This window comes from Tiliqua scincoides, chromosome 3 (assembly GCF_035046505.1).
Source record: "Tiliqua scincoides isolate rTilSci1 chromosome 3, rTilSci1.hap2, whole genome shotgun sequence".
Lineage (NCBI taxonomy): Eukaryota > Metazoa > Chordata > Lepidosauria > Squamata > Scincidae > Tiliqua > Tiliqua scincoides.
The window spans coordinates 66,865,434-66,882,813 of NC_089823.1; positions in this window are offsets into that span (position 1 = coordinate 66,865,434).

The following is a 17,380-nucleotide window of genomic DNA, read 5'->3' on the forward strand; positions in this document are numbered from 1 at the left end:
CCCAATTCCTGAACCAATTCACATTGCCATATTGCAACCCAGAGATCTGTGCAATGGAAGATGGGGCGGCCTAAGCTTCTCTAGCTCAATCCTCTCTCAGTTTGACTGTCAATCCTGCTCTAACAAGGCTCAGGTGCCACATAGAAGATTGAATGAAAAACTGAATTAGGAAAAGAATGGACAGGAAAAGATGTAGCTGCCATGCATTTGAGAACATAAAGATATGGTGCAGAGCTCCAGGTTGCATTCTAGGACTAATCACATGCACTTTTATTTCCCCTGGGTTAGCTGCTTTTCTGTTTTCCTCCCACAATGACCTTAAACTACAGTGCAGGCCTACACATGCCCCTTCTCCCTTTTTATGGCTGTTTATCTCTTCGCACACCTGGGTCATGAATAACCACTGCTGCAAGCTGCTAGATGTTATACTGTATTCAGTGAACATGAGGAGGCTGGAGGGTTGTTTTTCTTAATTTCAGGAGGCTTACAAGGAAAATTGTGAAACTCTTCCCTTAAAACGTTGTCAAAACAGCCATTAGCTTTTGAACATCATATTTCTTTTAAAGAAGGAACACAAAACTTCATTTCCTTATTAATATTGATTTATGATTTTTTAAAAAATACATCATTTTTCTGTTCTTTGTCCACTGGCATTTAAGCATTAGGGGACATCTAATTTTGAAATATTACTTACTGAACTTCCTTTTTGAATATTCCAATAATTGCAGATGATATATAATGAGTTGAACATCTTCCTAAAAACAAGTCATTTAACTCATACAAAATCAATGTATCTTGTTACCAAATGTCAGCATTTTTGATGGCATAAACAGGTCCAAATAGGCAATCTGAAGCTAAAACAGGACAGTCTAGAACAACAAGTAATGCAGTGAGGAAGGACACAATTAAAAACCTGATTTGATTAACAGCAGCAACTACATAAGGGCTGCAATCCTACACACACTGAACTAGAAGCCACTGTGGGGCTTACTTCTGAGTAGACATGCATGGGATTCTGCTGACTGCCTGAAAGCAGCAACCAGGTGAGTTCTCCTGAGGAAAGACTGTGATCAAATAAGAGAGAAAAAGTACTAAAATCCAGAGTTAGCATGTTCAGGTTGCAAAATGATAAATGGGACACAGATTTTTAACAGAATTGATCACAAAGCAACTGGTTATTTACACGTCCTCAGACAACATATTTTCTAATTGTCAAAGCAGCACTGACAAGATGAGATTGGGGATCTACGATACTATGCGTTGTTGATATGAAATGCCAGAAATTCATACTTTATGCTCCTTTCATTTAACCACACAATGTCATTTGTTGTGTGGATGAGTTTGATCCATTTATTACTGAAGCTTACTTTGGGCGCAATCCTAACCCCTTATGTCAGTGCATTCCAGGGCAATGAAGCTCCGAAGTAAGGGAACAAACATTCCCTTACTTTGAGGAGGCCCCTGTGAGTGACACCCAACTGCAGGATGCAGCACATGTTCCATTGGTACTGCTATGTCAGTGCTGGAAAGCACTGACGTAAGGGATTTGGATGGCATCCTTTGTTATTTTACTTATGTTCATGTGCCACTCTAACATGGCATCAGTAAGCAGGTAAAGACACAACTCTGAGATTTCTTTGTTCTGAGTACAGCAATTTTCACACAGTGATAATCAGCCTCAGGCATGCAGTTTTAGACTAGTTAGAGCTTCCAGATTTCTCACGATATTGTGACTATTCACCTTAGGTGATCCCAACATGGGGATAGCTCCAGGCTCAATTCTATGCTGAAACTAAACTTAAATACAGGAAACTGCAAGGATTGCATGCACCTCCCCTATTTACTTCTGCCTTCATCCTGACCCATTCCCTCCCTCTGTTGGCTTTCATGTCACTTTCTAGATCAGCCATTTTCAACCACTGTGCTGTGGCACACTGGTGTGCTGCGAATGGTCCCCAGATGTGCAATGGGAATTTGGGAGAGGGTCATTTATCAATAGGACCATTGGGGGTGTGAGCCCCGATTGATAGCACAGTGTGCCTTGTCAATTGTCAAAAAGCTGATAGTATGCCTTGACCATTTTAGTGCCTTGCCAGTGTGCCTTGAGATGAAAAAGGTTGAAAATCACTGTTCTAGATTGTAAACCTGCTGGGGAAAGGGGCATCTCCCTTATATAAAGTACCATGTACATTGATAGTGCTATATATACACACAGTTGGCCCACGTCTTACATAACAGTTACATCCCAAAATCAGCATATAAGGGGAAAATTGTGTACAGTATAGTCAAAATTACCTTAAAACTGAAAACATATACTGTCTCTTTAAGAACTAAAATCACACTACAGGAGACATGCAGCAAGCAAGCCAACTGAGGGGTCAGCAGATTCATTCTCCCACACTCACTCCAGAGCATGTACTTAATGAGTGGAATGGTGAGGAAATAGCCTGCATTGTTGAAAGTGTTATTTTGTGCTCTCTTTTCTTTCTATTTGCCAAGTGCTGAAAGTGAATGTGAGCAAGTTAAAGGTGTGTAAGCTGAGGGCCAACTGCATGAACACACACAATGTATGTATTTATTTATCATATACTAAACATGTCCAAATGTTATTTGGCAGATTGACTGCGGAAATTGACATATTTCCATGTACCAACCATCCACTTCTGTCTGGTACAATCACTTTAAAATGTGTTTTCTATGTGATTAGCAAGCAAACAAAGTGCTAAAATGATCCTGCAAGCTTCATTCTCTTGGACAATTTTGACTGTGGAAGATATTTTCAGCTTGAGAAATGTGAGAAGGCTAGAGTAGCGTCCACAATCTGTTAGAACCAAAACAACAGTAGATGGCTTATTTTGATTAAGTACACTTTCCAACCTTTCTCTAAGGAGCTTATCAGGATGGCTTCTGTGGTATCCTCCTATTTTATCAGACACAACAACTCTGGGAGGTAGACCAAGCCGATAGAAATTAACGGGCTGAAGTTCATCCGTGACAGAGGAAAGATTTGAACCTAGGTTTTCCTTGACCCAAAGCCAAAATTCTATCCACTGTATCAGTGGTTCTCAAACTTTTTGAACTGGCGGCTCTGCTGACCTACTGGGCCATTGGCTGGGGGTCCCCATTAGGGCTAGAATCCTATACTTTGTATAGGAGAGTGGGATTTTTGCAAGGATTCAGTGGCTCCCTGGCTGGTTTCGTGGCTACCCAGGGAGCCACAGCTCACAGTTTGGGAACCACTGCACTATACCATATCGGCTGTCTTGGCATTCAGAATAGAGAAAGCAAAGAACTGCCAAACACCAGAAGATTTATGGATTCTAAAACTTTATAGCAAAGGGTGGGATTTGCCCTGCTTGTAATACTTGCTTTTGAGAGCATCAATTATGCACCTCCTCTCCATGTCACAAAGGCATAGAAGAGAGAGAGAGAGCACAATACGTCCAGAAGCAATTCTAACAGAAAGAACTCTAGTAACTAGCTGAAGAAGCAGAACACTGAGGATGTTTTGCAAGCATTATGTAATCTGTTGCATGTGTGGGCTTGCAGTTTAGCTGCAAGGACTGCACCCTCTCATAAGACACTCAGAGTTCTCTCCCTCATCGTTCCTGAAGTTTGTTCTCATGATCCTTTGAACTATGCCATGCGACTATCGTTTGCTTACAGAAACATTTTGGAGGCCCTGCCCTTGAATACTTGTCAGAAAACCTGCAAGGTCTCTCATGACTGAGCAAAGAAGCACAAGCACAAAAGACATGGTATTAAAAAAAACGCTATACTGCATAGAAACAATGTAATGGAATGAACTCCTAATAAGTTTGGACAGAAGTGATTCAAGTAAATTATCCAGTGATAATCCTCGTTATATACAGACATCCCCCTACATCCATGAGGGCATCTCCCTACATCTGTTCTGTGCCCCCACTCCGCGGATATGGAAACTGTGAATGTGGGGGAACCTTATATAAAGCACTATACAACACACACACCCACACACCTATTCCCTTCATTTTTCTTTATGTTCTTTTATTTCTCACTTAACTCAAGAACAGTGTCTTGTGTAACACAGAAATGAGGCAGGCAGGCAGGCAGGCAGCCTGCATGCTTGAGGGAGGAGACTAATCAAACGTTAACAGGAAGCAGGACAGTTCTGGTTGTGTCCCCCTTCCTGCCTGCCTGTCGCATTCCCATAGGCAATATGGGTGTGTGTGTGTGTGTGTGTTGGAATGATGCTCTCCTCCAGAAAGCTACAAGAGCAGCCTTTGAAATCTAACCTAAGATAGATAGCTACTTTATGAGTGTATGCAAAAAATTTCATGTCTCTGTACAAACAACACCTCCTATGAAATACTTAATTAGAATGGTTTTCATTTGCTTTGCCCGACTGGAACTCATAAATGCTGCTATACTCTTATGAATCTAAGACAAAATCAAATGTTAGCAGAGATGAAACACCAAGAGGCACATTGCACGGAAAAGTCCCGATAGGAAGCTTTGCATGAGGCTTGTACTCAAAAGTCAAAGGTAGTTTTAAGGAAATACATCTTTGTAGGAAAGAAAGGAAGGAAGTGAATCCTCAGGTTAGTCAGCCTAACTGTGGTCTTTCTTTCCAGAAGGAGGCAGTGTGGGGGAGAAGGCAGGCAGGCCTAAGAATAGGACTCTGGGTAACCAAAGAGTATATCTTATAGAGAACATGTTGTACCACCTTACTGCTGCCTGCTGGTAACAGGTGCAAATGCCACAGCATAACAGCATGTTCCAACATTGAGAAGATCTGTTTCTCAAGAATAGTTTTCTTCTTTATAACTACTTGTTCTCCCATGTGGCAAGTAAAATATGCAAATTTACCTATCAAGCACTTTCAGGGGACACACACCATCAATATCATCCCCATGCAAAAAAGATGCAGTTGTTATATATTTCATTAAAGAACACACATGGGCAACCAAAAGTCTGCTATCACTCACTGAAACTTTGGAGCAGCTACACAATAATTTCCTACATCAAAACAACTGATGAGAACTCTTAGGACAAAATGTGTTTGGCAGCTGATGATAGGAAGCTTTGAGTTTTTACGTTTTCAGTACATAACAGTTAATTGTCAGAATGTTTGTCCACCATAACCGTCTTCAGGTATTCTAAATTCAAATGAACCCAGAAGGGAGGAGTGCTGGAGTATGTCACCCATCCATGCCACCTGGTGCACTGTGACCCCACCTTCACTCCTCCCACATTCAGCACTCGCAGAGCGTATCAGTGGAGTGCATTGGTGTAAAGGTGCAGCTAGCATGTCCCCATTCCCCTTTCCCCATATTCAACCTGAACATAGCAGTAATGCCAGAATAGGACTTCTGTTCATATGGAACTCATTTTTAAGACAATCTGAAGTTTCATTGTTGCAATACCTAAGAGTGAGTTGCCCGACTGTCATTTATTTAGAAACTTGCTTTAAAACATATTGCAAATCTTGCTTAACTATATTAGCATTTCAATATTGTCTGATTTTCAAAGTTTTGTGTACTGGTATACTATTATAACATTTGTTAAATCCTCCAGCTGAACCTTCTTTTGTTCTTATCTTTTATGTGCATGGGTTAGCAAAAGAGGTCACAAGCATTTACTATTCTGACATGTTGTGCGATGGAGGGAGAAAGGCTTAAGTGAAGTTTTAATTATGAACTCCCCTTTGCAGAGAGCGAGGTGCATCCCATGGTCTATTTTGCGCAAATCACTTCCTTGCAATGTCTATCTCTCTTGCTTTTAACTATCACGCAAGCAGAGATTAAGCTTTGTATCAGCGGGGGTGGGGGAGTCACCCAGACATCCCAATGGTTCCATCAGTAAAGTTAGAATTCCAATTTAAAGCAGGAATACTTTAATTATAGCTAAAAACTCACCATGCAGAAGCAATTAGGTTCTCTTCTAGCTAGTTTGGCACCCAGCTTGCCTTCCTTTTGTTTCACAGGCAATCACCGATGGGGAATTATCTTTGTAGGTCAGAACTGTAAGTCTCCCCTGAAAGTAGTTGGACAATGTATAAATTGGTTGCTAGGTAACTCCACATGCTTTCTGCCCTGTCCTTCTGGAACTGGCAAAACAGCCAACCGGGAGCTCGAGTGCAACAGAATTGCTGTTCCCCAAAGAGGATTTTGTTGCCCTCTCCTCTTTGACGCAACTAGGCTTGTGAAACACAGTAGATGACCACAAAGCACCCTGTGACAATTTCCCTCAAACAAGCTCTTTGAAATATAGATGAATCTGCCAATATACCCTGGGATGGTAAAAGCTATACAGCACTAGAATGCTACCTATTATAAAATCCTGGCCAAATCTGGTAGCAAACAAGTATGTTTGAGATTAATCAAGAGACCTCCCACCCACCAGATCATAAAGGTCCACAAGCAGGGCAGGCGCACCCGAGAAACGTACCCACGGTAGCGGTAGGTAAATCCTTGAAGAAAGTGACTCCAGGAACAGGTTTCAGAGGAACTGTGATGAATGCCCTGCTCCTCCCCTTCTTACCTAGTTTCCCTTGTTTTTGGACATTTGCAGACACCCCTCCCAGATCCCATTGGGATGCTGCAGCCTCCCAAAGCAATTGTCTGGTATCCTAGGCGCAGCAGCCATTAATCTGAGATGCTCCTCTGAAACTTATTGTTTGAAATGCCATTTCCAAACAGCCACAAACAGTTTCTCCAAAGACAGTATCTCTTAATGACCCCTCCTGCTGGCATGTGTCCACTGACTGGGCAACCAAGCACTCCTGTCTAGAGATAAAAGGGTGGGTTGGCATTTTCAGGAGGTTTCCCTCATCCATTGAGGTAACCCAGGGACATAATCAAACCAATAAAGGCAAGTCCAGGCTCTTCAAATAAATAAATGCCTGGCTCTCCCTGCTGAGCATTACTAGTGACTGTATCCAGTTTTGTTAAGCTCTTTCCTTGTGGCTATCCATCCAAGTCCACCTTGGTTCACCAATCTGCTTGTTGCACTTATCTTCCCTTCCCCTATTGTTTTAACGCTTCCTTGGGACTTTAATAAATTGGTTATATTTTGATCCCTTGCCTGCCTGGTCCATGTTTATTGGTAATTCTGTTGGTTGTCCCATCTCTATATGTTAGGAGTTTCCAAACTATACATAACTGGTACAGTTGGTAATTTAGAGACACTTGCTGAGGTGTTGCAGGCCACCTGCCCACTGACAGCAGACCCATGCAAGATGCCTGCATATGGCAGTAGGAGGTTTGGTGCAGCAGGCAGAAATCCTGTGCCCCAAGTCTCTTACCTGCGTTTGTAGGTCTCCCATTCACCTCTGAATCTGGAAGTAACTGGGGGTGACATCATCACCAGTCACTTCCAGAAGCTGCACACGCTGTCTCTGCAGCACCCTGGGGTGTCACAGGCTGGCAGACTTTTGGAAAGTGCTGCATTAACTGCTTGGCAGTGGTGTCACTAGGGGGCATAGAGATGCGGACCACACTAGGTGACACCATGAAAGGGGTGACATCAAAATGAATGCTCACCCCCTGCAAAGGCCCCCACGCTGCTTCCTCAATTCCATGCTGCCTTCTGCGCTGTTTGCCCAATGTTAGAGGTTGCAAAGCGGTAGCATGCTTTGCACTCAGTTACAGGACGAGCCTGCCTCTTTACAAGTCCATCCTCGAGATTCCAAAAAGGAAGAAAACCGTGCAGGACAATCAGAGAACCAGTGAATCAGAACCAGTGAAGCTGTGACTGGTACCTTCAGTAGTCCCACCTAGACATACCAGTCTCGCAGAAATGGTAGATGGAAAATGTAGTTTTCTGTCTTTAAAGGCACCAGAGCAACTCTGATGTTGAAAACACAGGTCCCAGGAAGCTGAGTGTTCTGTGCACCTCAGTCAATGATCAGTCATATAAGGCAGATGTTGCTTTCTGATGTAGAGGTGAAAATGAAACCCTGTGTTGCCCAATGAGAGGACTGGATATTTCAAAAGGCACTTTCAAAAAGGTGACTTGGTTCCCAGGGGAACTCAAGATGCTAATGGGAGGGTTGGTTAATCTGCATCTTGAGCCCCCAGGCAGCAAAGTGGTCCCCAGTGGGATGCAGAGAGTCTTACCATGAGGTGGCTAAGATGAACTATATGGAGGCCAAAACAGAAACGTGAACCAAGCTGCATTTTGCTACAAAGAGTTCTGGGCAATGGTGAAGAGACTAGAGGGATGTCTTTTCCTGGGGCTTTAGCAGAGGCTCCACGTTAAACATATGCTAGCTGGCTTCCTTGGCTGGTCAGCGCCCCAGCATGCCTTGTGCTATCTTGCTCTTTTCACTTCAAACCTCTAATCACAATATAGTTTTAATAATTACACAAAGCCAATTTGGCTTGCAAGAGCTTCCAAGAACTTCCAACAATCAGAACCTGAAATCCACCAGAGAAAATGTTTCTGGTACCTTGTTGTGTTGCACCTGCCAGTGCTCCCCTTAGAAGAAGCCAAACAAAGGCAAGCTCTTAAAGCAAAAATAGTTTGTCAATTATCTTTTTTCCTGCTGAATTGGCATTTGGCATCTATTTCTGTAGCAACCAAAGAACAAACGGAAACCAGCAGATGACACTGCCTGTGCTGTGAGGGGTTTGTTCCAATTTCATTTCTATGGAAACTGATGTGAGGTCAGCGAAAAGTAAGGAAATGTTCTTAAGGACTACATCTGAAATGTGACCTTGCCCTTTCTTTCATGCTTCTAGTTCTGTTGGCAGTAGGTTACTGCAGAAGATCAGCCACAGACAGTAGAAATGAATACAGATCTGTGTATCTGCACCAGTTTTAATTTTTCAAAAGGAAGTTATATGCAGAACATATGCCTGGTTTTGCCAGTTCTTAAGCATTAACATATAATAATATATATCTATAATAAAATTATGGTTGCCAGGCTACAATCTAGAACAGACATTTGTCTTTAAACACAGAGACCATGCATAAACGAGATATGCTGTGGTTGCTCCCACTTGTTTCTCTCCATTTCTCCTCCAGGAGGTAGGGAGAGAGAGACATCCATTTCTCTCAGTCACTGCCACCACCTTTTTCACATTATATGTGCATTTAGAGGTAAATATTCATTATCTGAGCTGTAACCTGGCAACTGTAGGTATATTTCAAGGAATCATAATGATTTTGCTAAAGGGACCAATCGCAAACGGACCAACGTACACATGCATGCATATACATCACCCAGAGTGCAATCCTAACCAACTTTCCAGCACTGGCATAGCTATGTCAGTGGGGCATGTGCTACATCCTGCAGTTGGGGAGCAGTCACAGAGGCCTTCTCAAGATAAGACAATGTTTGTTCCCTTATCTCAGAGTTGCACTGTCCTTATGCCGATGCTAGAAAGCGGGTTAGGATTGCGCCCCCAGTTTCTCATCTGTTTGCTCAGTAACTAGCAAAATTAGCACATTACCTTTAATGAAAATTTGTAGGTTCAAAATGGTTTCAGGTAATACTGTATTTTATTTCTCTTCTCAATGTTTAGAAAAGCCCTTCCCAGAGATCAAAGTAGTTTACAAAAAATTAATGATATTTTTTTAAAAATTAAACAGAATTAATGCAAGAACTAGAAATAAAAATTAAACTGAACAATTAGAGCCTGTAAAGCCTTGCCAAATAAAAATATTTTAACAAAAATTTAAAACTGTGGATGAGTTTTAAATTTGCAAGTCATCACTTGACTTTGCAGTTGCTGATGTGTGGAGAAACTCATCCTAGGCGTGGCTTGGATGTTCTCACCCGCTTTCATATAGTCCCATGTGATGATATAGCACTGAGGCAATATGGGAGATGTTTTCTGGGGGTTCCACTTCTCTAATGTTCACATAATGCTGCCACATGGGTGGAACCATATACATACACTCCAGCCACCATCCCTCATCCTGGCCAGACAATGACACTATGAACTGACACAATTGGTCCTGCCACTTTGATGACAGGCATTTAATATTATTACAGCAAAGTAGTTTTGATGGTGCCCAGAAATCCAATATCTGTGGCTGGAAGTTTATAGAAACTGGGAACCTTGAAAGTTTTACAGCCTTTACACATGTTATAAAAGTTTGTTCCAAGAACTTGGAGCCTAAAGGCTGGTGATGTTGCCCTTCACAGACCTGTTTTACTAATTACAGGAAAGCTACCAGTAGTAACCTGGAATGACATGGTTGGTCCAAATGTGGTCATTGGATTAAGGAGTTGTCTGTGCAGTTTATTTGTGGAAAAAAAAAAAAACTATCCTGTACTATGTACTATACTAAAAACGGTACTATGTGGGAGCCAGTGTGGTGCATTGGCTAGAGAGTATCACACGTAGCCCTATTCAGATCAAGGACACTGTCCACAATTACAAATATCCAGAGCGTATCAGCAAGCCTTCCCCCTACCGCAGGCACTCTCTGTAGCTCCATCCTCTTCACTCTCCCCTTCAGTCCCCAGAGATAGCATTTGTTTGAAAAGGCAAATTGTCCCTGGGAACAGAATAATCCAGTGGTCTGGAATGGAGCTGAGCATTGCAGATCACAGGGATTTTCTCTCCTCCAACACAGCATGAACTGAAGCTTGCTTGCATGCATGCTCCTGGATGTTTGGAACTGTGAGCAGTTACATAATGTCTGGATAGGACTTGTCCCTCTCAGCTTCATCTACTTTACAGGATGGTTCAGAAGATAAAGGGAAACCACATACACTATTGAGCTCCTTGGAGGAAGGCACAATAAAAATGGGACAATTATGATAATGCGTGGCTATAGAATGAAATCAGATATACAGGTCCAACCTTCTTATACAAGAATTATTTATACACGGATTTGACTCAACCCGAATGGCCCCTGCAAATGAGAAAGAATGTGCTGATCCCTGGAGAAGGGGGAAATGCATCTCTTTAAAATCACAGTTTAAAAAACTGCTTTTCTTACTGTTGTAGAGAGACAGTCATGCAAGTGATCATTCCATTCTTCAGCTGAGCCAGGCAAAGGCAGGGGGTCCTTTGCACAGTGGCGTCACTAGGGGGGTGTGGGCTGCACTGGGTGATGCACACGGGGGGGGGAGTGACATTCTAAAATTGCAGTGATTAGAAGTAATACCGTCATGTTAAATAATATTGGATGCTGAATTTCCAGCAGAATGCAATGCAAAACACCAGAGTAAAATAACTCCTTTCTATCAAAAGTTATGGTCAAAAAACCAGAGAACAAAAAATGCATGGAGCCCTATGGAAAACTGAGCTGTATTACGCATTTACTCATGAGTAGGCAACCTTGCCTTAGTCTGTTGGAAAGGGCAGGCTGAGAGGAATCCAACAACACCAGAAAGGTTCTGATCCAATAAATACAGCCCCCAAAAACACCTGAGAAGGAAGTACCTCCCTCCAAGCAGACAAATGTATTGAGCCCTATGGAAAGCGAAACCAAGCCTCATGGTCGCGTTTACTCGCGAATAAGCAAATGTGCTTTGGCTGCTGGTCAGGCCAGGAAAGGGGAATGTGAAGCCACCAGAAAAGTAGTGTGTAAATTGAACCTATGGGAAAGCAGCTCCTAGGGTACTGCTATAATCTCCAAAGGGAACTTCATTCTGCCATGTACCAGTGCAAAGTCATTGAGCAAAAAATTCAAGCTTCTCATTTTTCCGTTTAGATCTTTTGAACTGCTGCTGGCTCATTGCAAAGTCTGTAGTTCCAAGAAAAACTTTGAGAGAACATCATCTCTGCTGGGATTGTAAGCTTTTTTTTTTTTTTTTTTTAAAAAGGCTTTTTGCTCATTCTTCAAAGACGAGTTTTGTTGTTTTCCTTCCATTCTCATTTGGAAAGGATTCCTTTGCTAGCTGCTTGAACAGTACACATTTATGTAATTTAATTATTATGAATGCAATTGTTTCTAGTATGGTGGTAAGTATACCTTTGGTTCTTAGCCTTTAATAAAATGTATTGTACAAATTATAAAATAACTAGGTACAACAATTAAAACATAAAACCATAACATTTTTTAAAAATTACTTTGTAAATTCACATTGCAGCATTCAGACTCGGTTGCATTCAGACAGAGGCAGTTTGGATTACAAATACTAATAGTTCCACTCAATTCTGCACTAGTCAAACCTCACTTAGAATACCACAGCTAGTTCTGGGCACCACATTTTAAGAGGGACATTAATAAGCTAGAGCAGATACCAAGAACGGCAACAAGATGGTGAGGGATCTGCAAACCAAATCCTATCAGGAATGGTAAAAAGATTTTGGTATGTTTAACCTGGAGAAGAGAAGATTAAGGGAGGATACGATGGCTGTCTTCAAGTAAATAAGGGGCTCACAGAAGAAGCAACAGACTTAGGGCACAATCCTGACAAGGTCTACTCAGAAGTAAGTCCTATTTTGTTCAATGGGGCTCACTCTCAGGAATGTGTGGTTAGGATTGCAGCCTTACTCTCTGGGGCTGAGACGGTATGGGTAGGACTAGAACCAGCAGTTCAAAATTATGGGAAAGCAGATCTAGACTGGACCTGAAGAAGAATCTCTTCACTGTAAGAGCTGCCCAGTAGCTGCCTTGTGCAGTAGTAGGGTCTCCTTTTGTTAGAGGTTTTCAAGCAGAGGCTGAATGGCCAACTGTCAGGAAAGCTGTAGTACCGTGTTTCCCCGATAATAAGACACTGTCTTATTATTTTTTTTGGACAGAAAAACACCAGAAGGCTTATTTTCAGGGGAGGGCTTATTTTAATGAACATTGACAGCAATTTTAATAAACAGGTAAATGTGAACAAATCATGCCCCCTGAGTTCTTCTTTTATCCTCCATCATGCCCCCTGAGTTCTTCTTTTATCCTCCATCATGCCCCCTGAGTGCTTATTTTATCCTCCATCATGCCTCCTGAGTTCTTCTTTTATCCTCCATCATGCCCCTTTTATCCTCCATCATGCCCCCTCACTCCCGCTTACATACCGGGTTTTTATGTTGTCCTGCCTCAGCTCTCCTCCGCGGCACTGCTCTCAATGGCGCCAGCAAGCAAATCACTGGGGAAGAACAGGATGACGCGCTCACTGCTGCAGCTCTGATTGGATGCAGCTCGGAGCGCGGCGTGCGTTTCACCCGGGGGGGGACACGGTGCATACAGAGGGTACCGTAATGTAGCGTGTAGCGCAGGGGATCACCTTCACTACAGTAGCAATCTCAATAGGGCTTATTATCGGGGGAGGGCTTATTTTAGAGGAATCTTACACAGTAAGGGGAGGGCTTATTTTCGGGATAGGTCTTATTATCGGGGAAACACGGCAGTTGCCTGCACTGAGCAGGGGGTGGTTGTTGTTGTTATTATTATTATTATTATTATTAACAGTATTTATATACCGCTTTTCAACTAAAAGTTCACAAGCGGTTTACAAAGAAAAATCAAATAACTAACGGCTCCCTGTCCCAAAAGGGCTCACAATCTAAAAAGATGCAAAAGAACACCAGCAGACAGCCACTAGAAAAGACACTGCTGGGGTGAGGAGGGCCAGTTACTCTCCCCCTGCTAAAAAAAAAGAGGAGCACCCACTTGAAAAAGTGCCTCTTACTCAGCAGAGGTTGTGACTAGATGACCCTCTCCCAGCAGTTGCGTGCCTACCATAGACTGGGACGGGGCAAAAGCCGCAGGCGCCTGCTGCTGGGATCCCGCGGAAGGCTCTCTGAGGCTCCCGATGGGGATGGAAACTGTGCTTCTGGTTTGACAGAAGCACAGTTTATAGCGCCGGGGAACCTCACAGAGGTTTTCCTGGCATGGGAGGAGGTTGTGCAAGGCTCTGTGAGCCTCTGGTAAGTAAGGGGGGCAGATTTCTACCCAGGGGGCAGCAATAGCCTGCGGGGGGCACCATCGCAGAGCTTTGCCGCTGGCGCAGGGCTGCAGTGATCCATGGCTGTCCCCCAGGTCCAACTTTAACATTCTATGTTAAAAAATTCAGTATAAAATATTCATAATGCTTTAGCATAATTCTAATATGCTTTTAGTGATTTATATTTAGTTAAGATTTAAAAGACTTTTAAAATGTTTAAAAAATATTCACACAATGATGAATCTCAGTGGGATGTAATTTCATAGGCTTTGTTCACTATTCTCTTTGGTCTAACATTGCACACTGATGGTATCTCTTCTTCAGACCTTAACAGGTAGGTAGACCAATTCAGATGAGACGCTTCTTAAGATATGCAAATACCGTATATAAAAGGTGTCTCACAAATAAGGCAAGGGCAGGTTTTCAGCCCAAAATCATGAAATGTTTCATGACCCTCAGATAAGTCAGAGATAAAACCTAGGGAAAGGTACTTGTGAGTAGCAGCTGCAGCTTGCCCTGGAGCCTGATTGAAAGGGAAGAAAGAATCTGAACCATTCCATGGTTTTTGAAGGCATTAACAAGGTGCTTATACAGGACTGTGTGCCCTCCCCCGCCCCCTTCTGTGTAATGGAGCAGCCTGGAGGGGTAGCTACTCAGCACACTTTCATTCAAATATCTTTGGGGACTAAACATCCAAAATGTTCAAATAATCCAAACCTGGGATATACAAGAGCACTATGCAAATTAGGGTGTGCTGATAATTAGAGCATCTGAGACAAACTGAATTTATACAGCAGTGCATTTTTTAAGGTGAAAAATTTAATTTTTATCATTGCTGTTTGTTACACTGCAAGCCAGGGAGCGAGGCAGCTGGCCGTGACCAGCTGCTAAATCAGACTGAAGAAGTATTAGCTGTAAAAGCTGTGAGGTTTTTTAATGTTGTTGTTCCAAAGACACTACTGGATGCAGCCCATGCAACATCCTGAGTTCCTGTCCAGCTTGATTTTGCAAACAAAGCTTGAACAAATATGAAAGGAGCATAAGGCACTCAGTTCCTTGAAGTAAATGCAGGATGGCAGCAGCAAGCTGGTGTTGTATGTATTTTTCCTAACACCACAATGTGAGAATTTCATGGAACTGACTACATGTGCTTATAATATTGCTCCTCCGTAGAAGCACTGCTCTATGTGCATCATACACAGCCTTGTCTTGGGCTCAGCTGACTTGCATAAAGTCAACTATGGTGGGCCCTCACAGCTGCATGCCTACCATAGGGTGAGATGGGGCAAAAGCCCCAGGCGCCAGCTGCTAGGACTCCGCAGAAGCCTCTCTGAGGCTCCTGAGGGGGGGGAAACTGTGCTTCAGATTTGCCGGAAGCACAGTTTATAGTGCCGGGAAACCTCACAGACGTTTCTCCAGCGTGGGCTGGGGTCACGCAAGGCTCCATGAGCCTCTGGTGAGTAGGGGGGTGGATATCTGCACAGGGGGCAGCAATCGCTTGCAGGGGGCGCCATTGTGGAGTTTTGCCCCAGGCACGGGGCTGCGGAGGTCTGTGGCTGGGCCCTCAGCACACACAGTTCAGCACATGTGGATTTCATTCAAGGCAGATGCCGAGCCAGCATCTAGAAGGCCTCAAAGACCTCCAGGACGCAACCAGAAGAGCCTTCTGATCATGCTTTACCTCCCTTGCTAACCTGCTGCCCTGACTCTCTGCCATACCCTTAACAGCTATATACTTGTATTCCTCATTGCCAATTTGCCCCTCCTTCCACTTCCTATACTTGTCTATCTTATGTGCCAATGCCTCAGAAAGGTCCTTCAGGAGCCATTGTGGGTTTTTTAGGCACACACCCCTTTTTCCTGATTAGGAACATTTAAAATTGCTCCTTCACAGTCAGGGCCTCTGAAAGGAATTTTTCCAGGGGAGGGAAGCAGGTACAAAGTTTCTTTTGGGCCTCTTCCCTTCTCCACTGGATCATAATTTCATGCAATCATTGGATCATAATTTCTAAGAATTACGATATATAAAACTATGTAGGCTTACACAAAATGTGATTGCTAGTCTTCACACAATATATGCAAACACCTTCTGAGAGCCTAGAAAATTTCTGGCTCCCCTCCTTTGGCTCCCGAACCCCCTTATTGACCCCCTACACTCTTTTCTCATGGACCTAGTGAGATCAGAAAAGATATGATCCCAAAAAATGTTTGGGCCCCCCTCCTGGGTTCTCTTTTTGACATTAGGCCCAGGTAAAATTTACCCCCTGCACCTGCCTTCTCATAGGCCCTGTCTTCAGCTCTCCCTTTTAAGAAACTTCCACCTATCCTGAGCTCTCTTTTCCTTGAAGGTTTCTGCCCACAGAATTTTGTCTAGTATTTCCCGCATCTTTCTGAAGTCTGCTTTCCTAAAGTCCAGGGTATGCATCTATATATGGTATACTTTGTTCTTCCCCATACATTTCACAATGTTAAAATGATGTCATTTGGGCAATAAGAATAAATAAAAGTCATTTGAAGAGATCATCACTTGGCTTGGAAATGGGTTATCAGTTTTTAGGTGCTGCTATAAAACAAAACCAAAAGGCCTTAGGTCATCCCCTGCAGACTTTTGTTTATGGGGGATGGGATGATCCCCATATGCATGGGGTGATGCGCAGGCCTCCCGCACTGGGTGACGCAAATCCTAGTGATGCCACTGGTTACACTGATATCAGCGATGGTTCTGAAGTTTTGAGGACATGAGCTAAAGAATAGCAGCAACTATAGTTGCAGCATCATTTTGTCCAAATTTCACCTCATGGGACTTCTAAGACTTTATCACCTCCTTCGCATTATATAGTTAATCCAAAAGGCTTAAACAACAAATCACCATAGCGACCTAAGGATTTTTCCTAAAATACTACATTGTGTTTTTGTTATAAAGCTCTATTTAAATGCATTTCCTTTTATGTCTTACTCTGTTTTTGAGGGGAAAATCCACCTCTCATTCTCACAGAGTTTTCAACATTTATACCCTACTTTGGAAAGAAGGTAGGAATGAAAGAAGGGGGAGAAGAACAACACTATTCCTAGCGATCAATGATATCCTTTCCAGACAACTGGGAAGTATACAACCTGACCACCTTTTAAATTACCACAAATGCTCAGAAGGAAAGCATTAATTGGTATACTTGACAAATTCACAAAATCCAGTAGTTAGGAACAGAAATATGAATGAAACAGACTTGTAAGAAACTTAGAAACTTGCATTCTATCACAATATGCATTTTTAAAACAAGATTACAAATGCTACAAAAAATTAATTTTTCATTCTTCACATGCATTGACTGCAACTGTTGTCCATATCTCTGCAGCAATTCCTGTTTGAATACTTTGTGGTCCTTCAACAGGATATCCTTCATTTGTCTCCATCGACATGATGATGAGTAAAGCTTTGTTGCCTTCTGTGCTTGGAGATGGGTTGGGTCAACAGCTGCTGCTAGCAGAGGAAAGGTAACTATAGCAACAAAAGTTATCTGCATCCTCATGTATTTCCTTGTGCCCACCCCAATGTATATT